The sequence below is a fragment of the Equus asinus genome, chromosome 3 (assembly GCF_041296235.1).
Source record: "Equus asinus isolate D_3611 breed Donkey chromosome 3, EquAss-T2T_v2, whole genome shotgun sequence".
Taxonomy (NCBI): Eukaryota; Metazoa; Chordata; class Mammalia; order Perissodactyla; family Equidae; genus Equus; species Equus asinus.
Window position 1 is genome coordinate 156,671,331 of NC_091792.1, and position 13,111 is coordinate 156,684,441.

Below are 13,111 nucleotides of genomic sequence, written 5' to 3' on the forward strand. Positions count from 1 at the left end.
ACAGTGCCAGGCACAAGAACTTGCTCTGCAAATGTCGCCGATGCTTCTGCTGTGTCCACAGAGCTGGCGACACAGAGCTCTGTGGCCTGTTGACCATGCCGTCAGTGGCTCCTGTGTCAACTCGGCTGGGTCAGTGGTGCCCAGAGAGCTGGTAAAGCATTCTTTCTGAGCGCGTAAGATGGCTCCAAAAGAGATTAGCATTTGAATGAGGACTGAGTAAAGCTGACCGCCCTCCCTGGCGTGGGCGGGCATCATCCAGTCCTTCAGGGCCTGAACAGAACAGAAAGGTGGAGGAAGGGCGAATCTGCTCACTGCTTGAGCTGGGACGTCCACCTTCTGCCCTCGGACTTCGGCGTTCCTGGGTCTCGGGCTTTCTGATTTGGACTGGAACCACACCGCCGGCCTTCCTGGGTCTCCAGCTCACAGACGCAGACGGTGGGACTTCTCAGGAATCCTGTGAGTGTATCCCTCATTGTAAGTCTCTTTCCATCTATCTATATATGTCCTGTCGGTTCTGTTTCTCTGGAGAAGCCTGACTAGTGACCAGTGACAGTGGGATGATGGGGACGGGGGGTGGTCTTGGGGCAGTGCTTCTCCTCTGTGCGGGGCATTTGTCCTTCTTCTGCCTTGAAGCTGCCTTCGAATCCTCAGTGCTCTTCCCCACCCCCCACCCCCTCCACATATGCAACTTCCCAACTTGGTGACTCATCTCGAGGCCGTTAGGTGGCATTAACTCCCAGCCTTCAGAGATGAGTAAGTCACGACTCAGACTCATGGGGGGACTCAGAGCTACAATGCACTGTGTGTGTGGAGGCGCACGTGTGGGGGCGTGTGGAGGTGCAGGCAGGCGTGGGGGCGGGGAGCCCCTGAGTAGCACCCCGTCGTGGTGACAGGGAGCCATGTGACCAGCACCAGGCCCTTGGTGGGAACTCTGGCCACTTCTGCTGTGGTTCCAGAGCCTGCAGAGTGGGCTGTGAGCTCAGGTTTATCAAGGAGGGAAGGGATGGGGGAGCTGCTGGTGGGGTGTGGGGTGTGGTGGAGATGCGCAGGGAGACTGCGGGGAAGAAAGGGAGCAGGGGGCAGGGCCGTGGGAGCTCGAGGCTCTGCCACCCACCAGCTGTGTGACATGTGATGTCCACCTCAAAAGATGGCGGGGGCCGGCCCATGGCACAGCGGTTAAGTGCGCACATTCCGCTTCATCGGCCTGGGGTTTGCCGGTTTGGATCCCGGGTGCGGACATGGCACAGTTTAGCAAGCCATGCTGTGGTAGGCGTCCCACGTATAAAGTAGAGGAAGATGGGCACACATGTGAGCTCAGGGCCAGTCTTCCTCAGAAAAAGGAGGAAGATTGGCAGCAGATGTTAGCTCAAGGCTAATCTTCCTCAAAAAAAATGAGATGGCAAGAGACCATCCAGTGGGTCATGGGTGTTAGGAAGATCCATGGAGATGTGACACCAAGGAGAGCTTCCTGCCTTAGACACTTGGCCAAGGCCAGGTGGGACAGCCTCCAGCAGGGAGGCTGGGAAGGGGTCCTGCATACAGTGGGAGCATGGCCTGAGTGCACCCCAGACCTCGCTAAATGCGGAACGTGGCTCCTCTGCTCCCCGTCTATCCCGGACTCCCCGTGAAACCCACACCTCTGGTTCTGTTGGCTTGGGTAAGACGGGCTTGCTAGGTGGTTCTAGCACTCCTGCAGCCTGGGCTGGGAGCCTCCAGGCTAGAGCAGGGCTCCTCCAACTGTTAATATCTGTACAAATCACAGGGGGTCTCTTTAAAATGCAGACTGTGACTCAGAAGGTCTAGGTCGGGCACAGGGTCCTGCATTTCGAACACTCGTTCAGGTGAAGACGCCAGTGCTGCTGGGCCAGTGACGGGTCGCACCGCGAAGCACTCAGCTTTACACTCACGAGTCTCGAACTTGCCCGAGTATCAGAATTCCCCCGGGAACCTGTGAAGATTTGGACTCCTGGGCCTCCCTCCTGGGGATGCTGATGTGGTGGCCCTGGGGTTGCACCGTCCTGGAGGTCCAATGTGTGGCCAACATGCCCCCACGTGTTGTGCTCATCTCACTAGCCCCGTGGGCCCCACACTCAGGGCCTCGTTACTGACTGTTGAGGGCCACAGCCCCGGGACCACTCAGCCTGGTCATTTGAGGACGCGTCCAGCTCTCAGTCCTGCTTGTTCATCCTCCTGGGACCTACGAGAGGGACGTTTGGCCCTTGGCTACTTGATTTTGGCGCGCATTGGTTTGGATGCGAAGGGGTGGCTCAGCACCCGGGTTGCGTTTACCCTAAGGCCGCCCTTGAAGGGGCTGGAATCCCCATGCCTCTCCCAAGCTCATCTGCAGGACCCCAGCAGACACCACATGACAGCAGGACTGTGGGCCCGACACAACATGATGATTACGTGCCGTAAACTCCGTGGCTTAAAACAACAGAAGTTTTTCCGTCGCGGTTCTGGGGCCCAAAAGTCTGAAATCAGTATCACTGGGCGGAAATCAAGGAGAATCGGTTTCCCGCCTCTTCCGCCTTCTGGTAGCTGCTGGCATTCCTTGGCTTGTGGCCGCATTGCTCCCATCCTCAGGCCAGCAAACCTCTCCTGCTCCATCTTCACGTCACCTTCTCCTGTGTGTGTGTGCGAATCCCCCTCTGCCTCCCTCCTATGGGGACACTGATTGCATTTAGGGCCACTGGATAATCCAGTATCATCCCCCATCTCATGTGTGATTTAATCACATCTGCAAAGACGTTTTCTCCAAATAAGGTGACATTCATGGGTTTCGGGAAGCAGGACCTGTATCTTGGGGGACCATTTTTGGCCTATTGCACCAATGGTCTGAAAAAAAACCCAATTCTGCTGTCCTCCAGAAGATAACTCACCTACCTCCTTCTTCATGTTTCTTTATATGCTTGGCATGAAGCCCAATGCTTGAAGCTGGTAGGAAGTCAATAAATGTTTGTTGAGTGAATTAAAGTAGGCTTGACATAGGAGTCGGGAAGAGCATGAATGAAGAATCTGAAAAGTGGGGGAAGAAATCAGAGAACTGCAGGTGGGACTATAGGAATGAAGTGTGGGCAGCATATTTAGATGTCACCTTAAAGAGTCTGGACACTGTCCTGAAGGCAAGAAAGAGCTATATGAGGTCCGTGCACAGGGTAACTCATTCATTCACTCAGGCATTCACTCATTCAGCACTCAACAGCAAAGCACAGGACTCGGCTCTGTGGGGGAGTGAAGACAGGCCGCCTGCCATATATATATATGTATATGTGTATGGCACATATATATAAAAGGGGAGAGAGAGTGAGATTTATTTTAAGGAATTGTCTCACATGATTGTGGGAGCTGGCAAGTCTGAAATTTCAGGGCAGGCCAGCGGGCTGGAGTCCCAGGGAAGAGCTAATGTTGCAGCTCAAATCTGCAGGCAATCCGCAGACACAATTCCCTCTTCCTCAGGGGACCGTCGTCTTTTTCTCTTTAGGCCTTCAACTGATTAGACGAGACCCACCCACATTACAAAGAGTCATCTGCTTCACTCAAAGTCTCCTGGTTCAAGTGTTTCTCTCACCTAAAAAAATACCTTCACAGCCACATCTAGATGGTATCTGACCAAATCTGGGTACTATGGCCCTGCCAAGTTGACACGGAAAAGTAACCATCACACCTGCCATATTTTCTGGGGCATTGAGATTGACAACTATTGAATCTTTGTGGAGGTACCTTGCGTCATTACATACCATCCTTTTCTGTTCCTGTGAATAATTTCCGCCTTGAGTTCTTCTTTGTACAATATCAATCTGCCATTCTTGTTTTTTCTTAATTTTAGTATTCAAATGGTGTCCGCTTTGATCCTCTATTTGTCAGCATTTTAGGTACATTCCTTGTAAATAGCACATAACTGGATTTTGATTTTGACCCCAATCTTATAGGCTTTTATGGGAAATTCAGACCATTCACATGTGTCATGAAAGCTGATATCCACGGTTTTGTGTGTTCCATCTCATTTTAGGTTTACTTTTATTAAGCTCTGTTATTGCTATTTCCTCTTTTTTCTCTTCCTTAATTTTGCCTCCTTGCTTTTTCTCTCTGCCCACCACCTCCACCCATGAATTCGCAGGTTCTACTCTGCTGCTTTTCCACCAGCTGCTGCTCTCTGATTCCTGATAGTCCTAATTAAGCTGATAGTTCCCTGTCCATGTATGGAAAGTAAGTGGCAATGACCCCCCACGAGCTTTTCCTCTCCTACTTCCCCCCCAAACCCCCCCCCCCCCACTGGGCACCAAAGCAGATCCTTGAACTTCCTCCCTCTCCCCCAACCAGATGTGATCTTAGAATGTTCTGGCTTCTCCACTCCGCCCCTTGCTCTTTCAGCTCCTGGGTTTTGCTCAGGTTGAGTCTATCTTTTACTTCCAGGCTAATATGAGTTTCCCGTACAGTACGTGGCATGTGTTTCAAGCCTCCTTACTTAGCAATTATGCAAAGGCCCAGCCATATTTAGATTTAACCAGTATTTTGCAAGGGGCACTGCTGGCTGCCACTTCCTGTTCTCCATGTCTGCTCTATCTTGGGATCTCGGCTGTGATTGAACTGTCTTGGGGAGAGGGAACTTCTGGGGTGAAAGGGGATGTGGCCTGGCCCTCTCGCTGGCTTGCCGCTGGGAGATGTTCTTTCTTTTGTCCTGGAAGATGAATTCCACCATGGCAGGGGAAGGCTCCCTCATCAGACCATGAGAGTTCCTGTATCTTGTCCCAAAGTCCCCTAGGAATCTGGTACCACTCTGATTCTCCTGCCTTTGGACGTGACTGGTTCTTTCTGGGACTCTGCGAGACTTTCTCCTTACGCTTGCAGTTGGAGACCACACAGCCTAGCTCCAGCCCGGAGACATTTTCTTCTAGCATTTCTTCATTTTAGTTTCCCCTCCAGCTCCTGTTCTTTGCATGCTGTCCCTGCCAGAACTCTCCCCAAAGCCTCTCCTTTCCTTCCTGATGCTTTTCATGTGTTTTTCCTCCATGCTATCTTCCCGTTTGCTAATTTTCCTCAGCTCGATGGTTTTCTTTCTGAATTTGCCTATGACTTTTGAAGCTTTTTTGTTCCACAGAGTATGTGTGATGTTGCTATGCACTGCCCGAGGCTCCTTAAGCAGTCTTGTACTTTTTTTTTTTTTTTTTGCTGAGGAAGATTCGCCCTGAGCTAACATCTGCTGCCAATCTTCCTCTTTTTGTATGTGAGCTGCTGTCACAGCAAGGCCATCGATGGATGAGTGGTGTACATCTGTGCTAGAGAACTGAACCTGGGCCGCCAAAGCAGAGCGCCCTGGACTTAACCACTAGGCCACCAGGGCTGGCCCACGTACGTTTTTATTGAAGTTCATTTTTCTCTTCTCCCAGGCCTCCCAGGAGGAATTGTTCAATCTGTCCTTTCCCTCTGCTTATTGAGTCCCCACACAGGGTTTAGGGAGCGTCCTGGCTTCTCTGTACTGTGTGTTCAGGGCCCGTAAGGACCAGGCCATGGTGGTCTCCTGGGCAGTGGGCAGCCAGCAGGTGGTGGATGACAAGCCGCTTTCGTTCTTGTGGACAGTGAAGAATGAGTTGCTGGGAGAGGCCTCTCTGCTCTGGCCTCGCAGGTGTGAGGAGGGCTGCTGGTTCCCAAGGGTGGGCAGCAGGAGCCTTTCAGACTGGCCCCCAGTCCTCCGAGCTGAAGGAGAGGATAGGCGGTCAAAATGGGTGGGTTGGAAAAAAAACACCTAATTGGTTTTTAAATAACCTCTAAGCCTTCAATAGACAAATGAGAGAGTAGATGCTTCTCAAAATTAAGAAATATGAAATGTCTAGCCTCTTAGTTGCCATGGAAATGCACATTAAAATTGCAAAGAGACCATTTCTTATTTAACATATTAGGAAAGGGTGACAAAAAGGTAATTCCCCACGCCGTGTGTGCCCCTCAGAGGTAAACTGCAAACAACTTTGAGAAACTTGTTTTGGTAAAATGTATCTATAGATCAGAAAAAGTCTGCCAGGACCCAGTGGGTCTGCTTCTGGACTCCGCTCTATCGAAACAGTCATGCACGCACAGACGGTGTGATCATGGTGACCGGGAAACCCTTTCTTAAATGTACATAGACCCCAAAATGTGAACAGTAATCCTCTGTGAGTGGTTTTTTCTTTTTTTCTACTTTTTGTAATTCCCTGAATTTTCTGTAATTAGTATAAGAGGGGAAAGAGTTCTGTGTGACTTTGGACAGACAACTATCCACATCCAAGCCCCAGTTTTCTCATCAATAAAAATGAGCCCGATGCCACCAGCCTCACTGGGTTGTTAGGAGTGAGATGAAAAACCTCCGTGAGTGAAAGTCCTGCAAACCGACCCTGGGGCAGAGCGGGTGCTGCTCCGTGGCCGTTTCCTTCCTTCCCTGTGAGCCTCACGGTGCTGGCTGGCTGAAGAGCTGGGGGTGGGATGGAGAGCGACAGCTGGAGAACAAAACGAGATCACTGATGGGGACTGTGAAGCTTTGAGAAAAGTCCTCAGGGCAGGGTGTCCAGCAGATGGAAATCATCTCCAAAATCATATGAAATCTTTGCTCCCAACATGGTGGTAACATATCTCTGGGAGCCACTCTGAGCCAGTTTCTGAATGATAACCCACGACAGGCATCTCAGGTTGGCTGTGAGGACCAGACGTGGAGCACACACAGCCCAAGGGGACCCCGGGGCCACAGGCCAGGGCCTCGCAGTCCCAAGGGCCTGTTTCGGGGATAGACCTTTGAGTTCATCTCCAAACCACACCTCTCAGACACGGGAAAGGACCCAAATAAGTGAGTCTCCGAACCGCCTGCGCCTTGCATCATTCCCTGGGCTAATGTGTGTTCTTAAACGAGCCCCTCCATTATCTTGTGTACAGCGCACTGCGTTGCATCCGAATTTGTGCATTTTAAGCTGCCCTTGATTACGTGTACACATTTAAATGGGACACATTTTTCTATTCCTGCGGCTCTATCAGGAGGGCCTCTCTCTCTCCGGCTAGACAGGAATTAAGGCGTCTGGCGCACAGTAGGCGCTCAACGTGTTAGTTAATATTGCAATAGCAATGATCATGAATCTGAAGTTGGGGGCTTTGGGGCCAGAGTGGGGGGCGGAAGGCGCTCCGAGTCTTTTCTAAGGGTCCAACCACCTGTTACAGAGGCCAGGAGCCTCGCCCAGCGATGGGACGCCGTGCGGGCGGGGGCGGGGCCGGGGCGGGGCGGGGCCGCGGCCCGAGTCCGCTCGGAAACTTTCGCCGTGGGCGGGCCGGACCCGCCCACTCGGCCCTCCCCTGCCCGGTTGCGCGGGGGCGAGGCGGCGGCAGCCAGGCGAGACGAGCCGTGATTGGCGGAGGCGCCAGGTGATTGGCAGGCGCACCAGCCGCTCAGCGGGCCGAGCCGGCGCCGCATCCCCCGGGACGCTTAGGGAGTGGAGCGCAGGCTGCGGCCCCGCCCCCGGCCCCGCCCCTCTCGGCGCCGAGGTCGGCGCTCACCGGCTCCCATTGCAGCCGAGCCGCCCGCTCTGTGGTGGTTTTTTCCCTCCGGCCGCGGCGAGTCCGGCTCCTCCCGAGAAACTTTGCGGCGGGCCCCGAGGCCCGAGGGCGTCGCGGCGCCGCGTGCGCCCACTTGCGGCCCGGTGAGTACTTCGGGGCGAGGGATGGCCACGAGGGGGGCTGGAGAGAGACCCAGGAGCGCCGAGAGGCGCCGCCCGCCTCGGGCCTCAGTTTCCCCATCAGAGCGGTTAGGCGGCCGGTCCCAATGCCCCTGCAAGTGCCCCAGAAGTTGGGGGGGGGCCGGGTCCCGCCCGCTCCGCGACGCCCACGGCGATCCCTGCCCGGGCCTGGGTCCGGTCTTCTTCGGGGGATGCGCGCCCCCTCCGCCCCAGCCCCGGCCCCCCGGGAACCGTGGGCACCGCGCGCTCCGAGCACCGTCACCATTGCGGGCGGGAAGAGAGAACCGAGGGGCGGGCGGGCGGCAGGGGCGACCCCTCCCCGCGCCCAGCAGTGCCGGGTCCCGAGATGCACCGTCGCGGCCCTTCCTCTGCGGCCGTCGGCTGGGCGGCTGGAAGGCGCCCGGGACCCCGAGTAGGGGCTGCGGGGGCGGTGGGGGTGCAGTCCTCCAGTGGGTCCCCGGCCCGCCGGAGAGGGCAGCCTCTGGGTCGGGCTGAAGGGCCCACAGCCCACTTAGAATCCGTGTGGCAGTTACTCTCCCCGTAGGGCTCCTCCTCGATGGGGGGCGGAGGGGAGTCCCCGCGGCAGCCTGGGGTCCTGGCTGGGGTGTACCCGGCCTTGGGAACGTTGGTGTCTGTTTTGACAGATGGAAGCTTTCTGCGGACTCTGACCCGGCCCTTTTGGGCGTGACGGGTTCCTGTCCTCCCTCCCCGTTCCTTGTAGTTGATGTTAAGAAATTCCAAGGAATAACATTGGTACAGTATTTAACCCTCTCAGTCTCTTAGGGATGGGGATCGTAGCCCCATTTGACACATGAGGAAATTGAGGCTCTTTGGGGTTTGGTGACCTGCCCGGGACCACACAGCTGGTGGGAGACCTCTGCCCTGGGCAGCTGAGAGCCAGGGCAGCCCCGCCTCTCCTCACCTTGGACTGTGACCCCTGGCGTTCGGCCCTGTGTGAAGAGCTTTCCCTTCTGCCTGGATCCATCACTCCTGGAGCACTGGGTACCCTCTGTGCTGGCTGCCCGCCCTCACTGCAGCCCGGGGAGGGCGCCGCGCTGATGGAGGCCCAGAGGCCACACTTTCCAGTGTCCCCTCCTGTTCCCCTCTGTCTCCAAAGGGCTGTGATTGTCACAGGAGCCCCTCCAGGGATTTAGAGAGGTTCGTTTGTCCTCCCCTCCCCCAGCAGGTGGACCTTTGACTGGACACAGGAAAGTTTGCTGGGAACGACATCTCTTCCTTCCCAGGATGGAAGAGTGTGTGGAGGGGCTCCCCACTCCCCCTCCCAAGCCAGGGCTGGACAGGCCTTCAGGACTGGTCACAGACCCAGCTCGGTCCCGGCTCCCTTAAATGCCTGCACTTCCAGACGGAGACCAAAGCCTGGTCCCCATGGTGGTGATAAGGATCATCATGTGTAGAGGGGGCTGTGTGCTTCCTTCAGCTCCCCCTCCTCTCCCACTTCTCTGCTGCAGAAAGAATCACCTTGGGCCAGCCACAAACCAGGCACCCTCTGCCTCCCCACCCGTGGCGTTCAGGTGGTGATGCTCCTGTCTCCTGGCCCCAGAGCCATGCTCAGATGACTGCCCTTGGCTGGGCCTCCCAGCCCCCTCCCTGGTCTCCCCATCCGTCCCCAGCAGCCCGATGGTTCTTGAACTGCCACTTCCCCACTCAGCACTGTCTTGCACTTCCTTCTGGCCCCAGTCTTCTCAGCCTGGCACTCGTTCAGGCCCTCAGTGCCTGCCCTGGCTGCCTGCTCAGCCCCTTCTCTCGTTCCCGTGTCCCTCCCCAGAGGTCACTTCCCAGGAGCCGCCTGCACCTTCCCGGCTGCACTGCTGGCTCATCTCCCTCTGCCTTTTCTCCTGGGCAGCCGCCTGTGGGAATGTCCAGACACCTTCCTTCCTCCCCTCTCTCCACCCTTGCCTGGCTTGTGCCTGCTTGTCCTGAAGGCTTGGTCAAGTTCTCTCCTCCAGAATCCTTACCCTCCCCCTTTGCCACAGCAGAGTGAGGCGCCCCTTCTGTGCCTGCAGCCCCCAAGGTCTCCGTCTTTGTGGTGTCTGTTTAGGTGTCATCCTTCCTATCCAGGCTGAGTTCTGGAAGCGCAGCCCTGCAGGAGTCCTCTCGGGCGGGGGGCCCGGCGCAGTGCCCGGCGCAAGATCAGCCCACTGACCCACCTGCCCAGGCATGTGCAGGGGCCACGTGTGTGGTGGGGGCTCAGCTTCTGGGAGACGCTTCTGGCTGTTTGTGATCCCTGCCTGGGGCATTCGCAGGTTGACCCCCTCTTTCTTCCTGTGAACTTGGTACGTCCAGTAGAGCCGAGATGTTCCTTGGTTTGGTCCTTAGTACTTTGGGGCAAAAATAGGTATCTCGGAGCCTCCAAGGGCTTTGTGCCCTTGTCTGGAGGAGCAGCCCTGTGCCAGGGGACTGGGCTGGGCCGGGCCGGCCAGAGCAGACATCCGGGACCCTGGGAACTCCCGGGCCTGCTCCCTTAGGGCTCAGTCACAGGTGAGTTTTACAATAACATTTTGTTGTAATTCCAAAAACCTGGCACGTTCATTAGAGAAAATTAAGGAAGTACATTTAGAAAAAGAATAGAATGAAACCACCTGTAATCCCTCCAGCCAGAGATAGCCAGTATTAGCATTTTGGGGGCATTTTTTTCCATCTTTTTCTGCAGATAAATTTTGTTTTCATCCGCTATAGACTCGGGATAATACCTCATGCCGCTTTAAATACTGTTTAACAGTGTGAACACAAACGTTTTCCTCATCTTCAGAGGTTGTTAGACACGGTCATGATTGACACCCCTGTAGTGTAGCACCATATGGAGGGGCTGTGATTTTCATCACTGTCCTCTCTGGCCAGTGCTGGAGGGTACAGCCGGGGTGGACAGCAGGGAGGGCTCTGCAAGCGCACAGGCGTGGAGGTCAGCAGTTGCATGAGGGTGTCAAAGAACAGCACGTTTGGGGAGTGAGTGTGAAACCTGGGCGCATCCCTGGTCATCCCTCTGGGCTTGGCTCCTAGCAGTGGAAGCTCTGGTCAGAGGGCCTGGGAATGTCTTTAAGGTTTCCCCGGGGGCTTATTTCAGAGATGGGGCTGCCCCCCGCGAGAGCAGGGTGGGGGCTGGCCTGAACAAGGGTTAGAGCGTTTCGGCAGCCGTCCACACGCAGTCATTCTCCAGGAGTCAGTGGACGCACAGTCCTAGCAGCCGTCTCCGGGGGTGGCAGCCCCTCAGCCGAGCTCCTTGGTGCTGGCATTTTGTGTTTCAATGGGATAAAAATATGCCTTGGTGCTCATGTGGAAAGAATGCCAACCACGCTGCTTTTTGGATCTTACACAAGGACAGGTTCCAAGCCGCTGCTCTGGCCATCAGGTGGCAGCTGGGGTTGACTGCCCCTCTCGTTGGTGGGTCGGAGGAGTCTCGGAGCCAGGGCAGAGCGGGGTGGTGATGCTCTTGTGCTGCAGTTGGGGTTCCAGGGCCTGGGGGGGTACCTACTTAGGGTCACATGGCAAGATGAGGGAGGCTCCTTCCCCAAGGCCAGGCAGCCTCAGGTGTACCTTATGTGCCAGGCAAGGCGGCAGGTATTCCAGGAGAAGGAGATGCAGCCCCCACCTTCAGGGCCCCCAGTGTCCTGGAGAGAAGACCCGCCAAAGAAGGAAAGGCCAGACATTCTGTGGGTCCCTCTACCCGGAGATCATCTGTGATGCTCCCTGTGACCCAACCGTGACCCTGTGACCCAACCATGGCAACGAACCATTCATTTGTTTTAAAATAAGCAGCCCTTTTATCCACAAAGGGCTTGGCCAACTCTCAGGGGACCCGAAAGTGAATTCTCCTTTATTCCTCCATTCTTACTAACCAGAGATTTTACTTGACACAGTTTTGTTTTGGCTGTAACGTGACACACATAATGATTAGCCCAACGGGCCAGCCAGAACTTGTGTTTTCCTGAAATTCCTATTATGTTTTTCAGCTGAATATGCCTTTATTTAGCACCTGAGAGAATGGCTTGGGTTTGTTAATGCTTCATAGTATGCAGACGGCTTTCTTATCCTTCACACTGTACTCCCCATAGCACCCCTCCATGGGAGGTGTATCCCCACTTTACAGATGGGGAGACTGAGACACAGGGAGGCTAAGTAGCTGCTGGTAAAGGGTAGAACTGGGATCCACTCCCCGTGTTGCTTCTGGTGGTAAAGTTGTGTTCTGTTGGCCAGGGACAGTGCTGTCCCCCTGACCGGGGGCCCCTGAGAGGGGGAGACAGACGAGAGGAAGGAGTTTCTGCGGTCCACCTCTGCTAGAGCGGGCTCCGGTGGAGAGAGCCCTGAGTGCTGTGTGTTCACCTGAGAGCAGGTGAGGGAGACAGGGCTCAGCCGAGGCAGCTGGGACGCTCCCGGGAAGGAGGCGAGGCCCTGAAGACGACTAGGCCTGGGCCTGGGCCTGGGGAAGCAGGGGGAGGACATTCCAGGGAGAGGGCTCGCACAGGCGAGGAGGTCAGCAGTTGCATGGATGTCAAGGAACAGCCCGTGTTGGGGGTGAGCGGCCTGGGGGTGGGGCGTGTGGTGGGGTGGGATTGCAGAGCCCCGACAGACTTTGCAGGGCCCGTGGATTTGAATTCCACGATGAGCTGCACGGCCTTGGGTAGGAATCTCACCTTTTTGGACCCAGGTTTCCGTGTGGTGAAACGCGGTGAGGGTTGAAGGATTAGCTGTTTCTCGACCAGAACACCGGGGTAACAGCAGTGCCTTCTGCACAGGGCAGCTTGAGAAGCCCCAAGAAAACCCGTGCCAAGTGCTGAGAGCAGAGCATGTTCCGGATGCATGTTTGTTTCCGTTGTTATTAATGACCGAGGTTCCCTGGTCTAGGTCAGTTCTCATTAAGGCAAGCTGCCCTCAGCCATTCCAAGAAGGTGGCACTCGATTCCAGGGGCAGTGGGAGCCACAGGAGATGGCGAGGTAGGACGGGGTCCCATGTGGTTCGAAGACCTGGCTTCTTGGCAGTCTTAGGCCAGCCACTGGCCTGCACGCACGAGTGGGTTCAGTAGGCGGGTTCCCGCTGGTTTCCCCCAAAGGCCGGCTGCCTGCCCTTTCGCCTGCATGTGCAGCCCAATGAGTTTTGCAGGAGTCGCCTCTTTGTTTCCCAGAAGGCTGGAGTGGAAACAGTACCGAGCTCTGCACCGGTTTCCAAGCGGATTCACATGGCTTGACCACGCTTTTGGTTTGCACCCAGGGGCGTGTTTTACAGTAAGGGCTCAGTCCCTCTGCGGGAGGAATGTCCAGATTGAAATCTACATGGTTCTTTGGCAGATGCAGATCCGATCTTTGGGACCCATTTGTAGCTGGGGATGGGGCAGATGTGGATGTGTACCTCCTGGGAACTGGTGTTTAGAGCCTGGAGCCACCCCTGACTCTTCCTGTGACAACAGTCT

General features: G+C 55.7%; 1 protein-coding gene across 3 annotated transcripts in view; it reads left to right on the forward strand.

Moving 5' to 3' along the window:
- The first annotated feature begins 257 nt into the window (after positions 1-257).
- Positions 258-13,111, forward strand: part of WFS1 (wolframin ER transmembrane glycoprotein) — a 39,123-nt gene continuing 26,269 nt past the window's right edge. Inside the window, exon 1 of one of the 3 annotated variants that reach the window (XM_070506266.1) lies at positions 258-456. The gene's annotated coding sequence lies outside the window, so the exon portion shown is untranslated. Of the gene's footprint in view, positions 457-7,476; positions 7,653-13,111 lie in introns of those variants that run through there. The other 2 variants (XM_070506267.1, XM_044767857.2) reach the window with 2 other exon arrangements.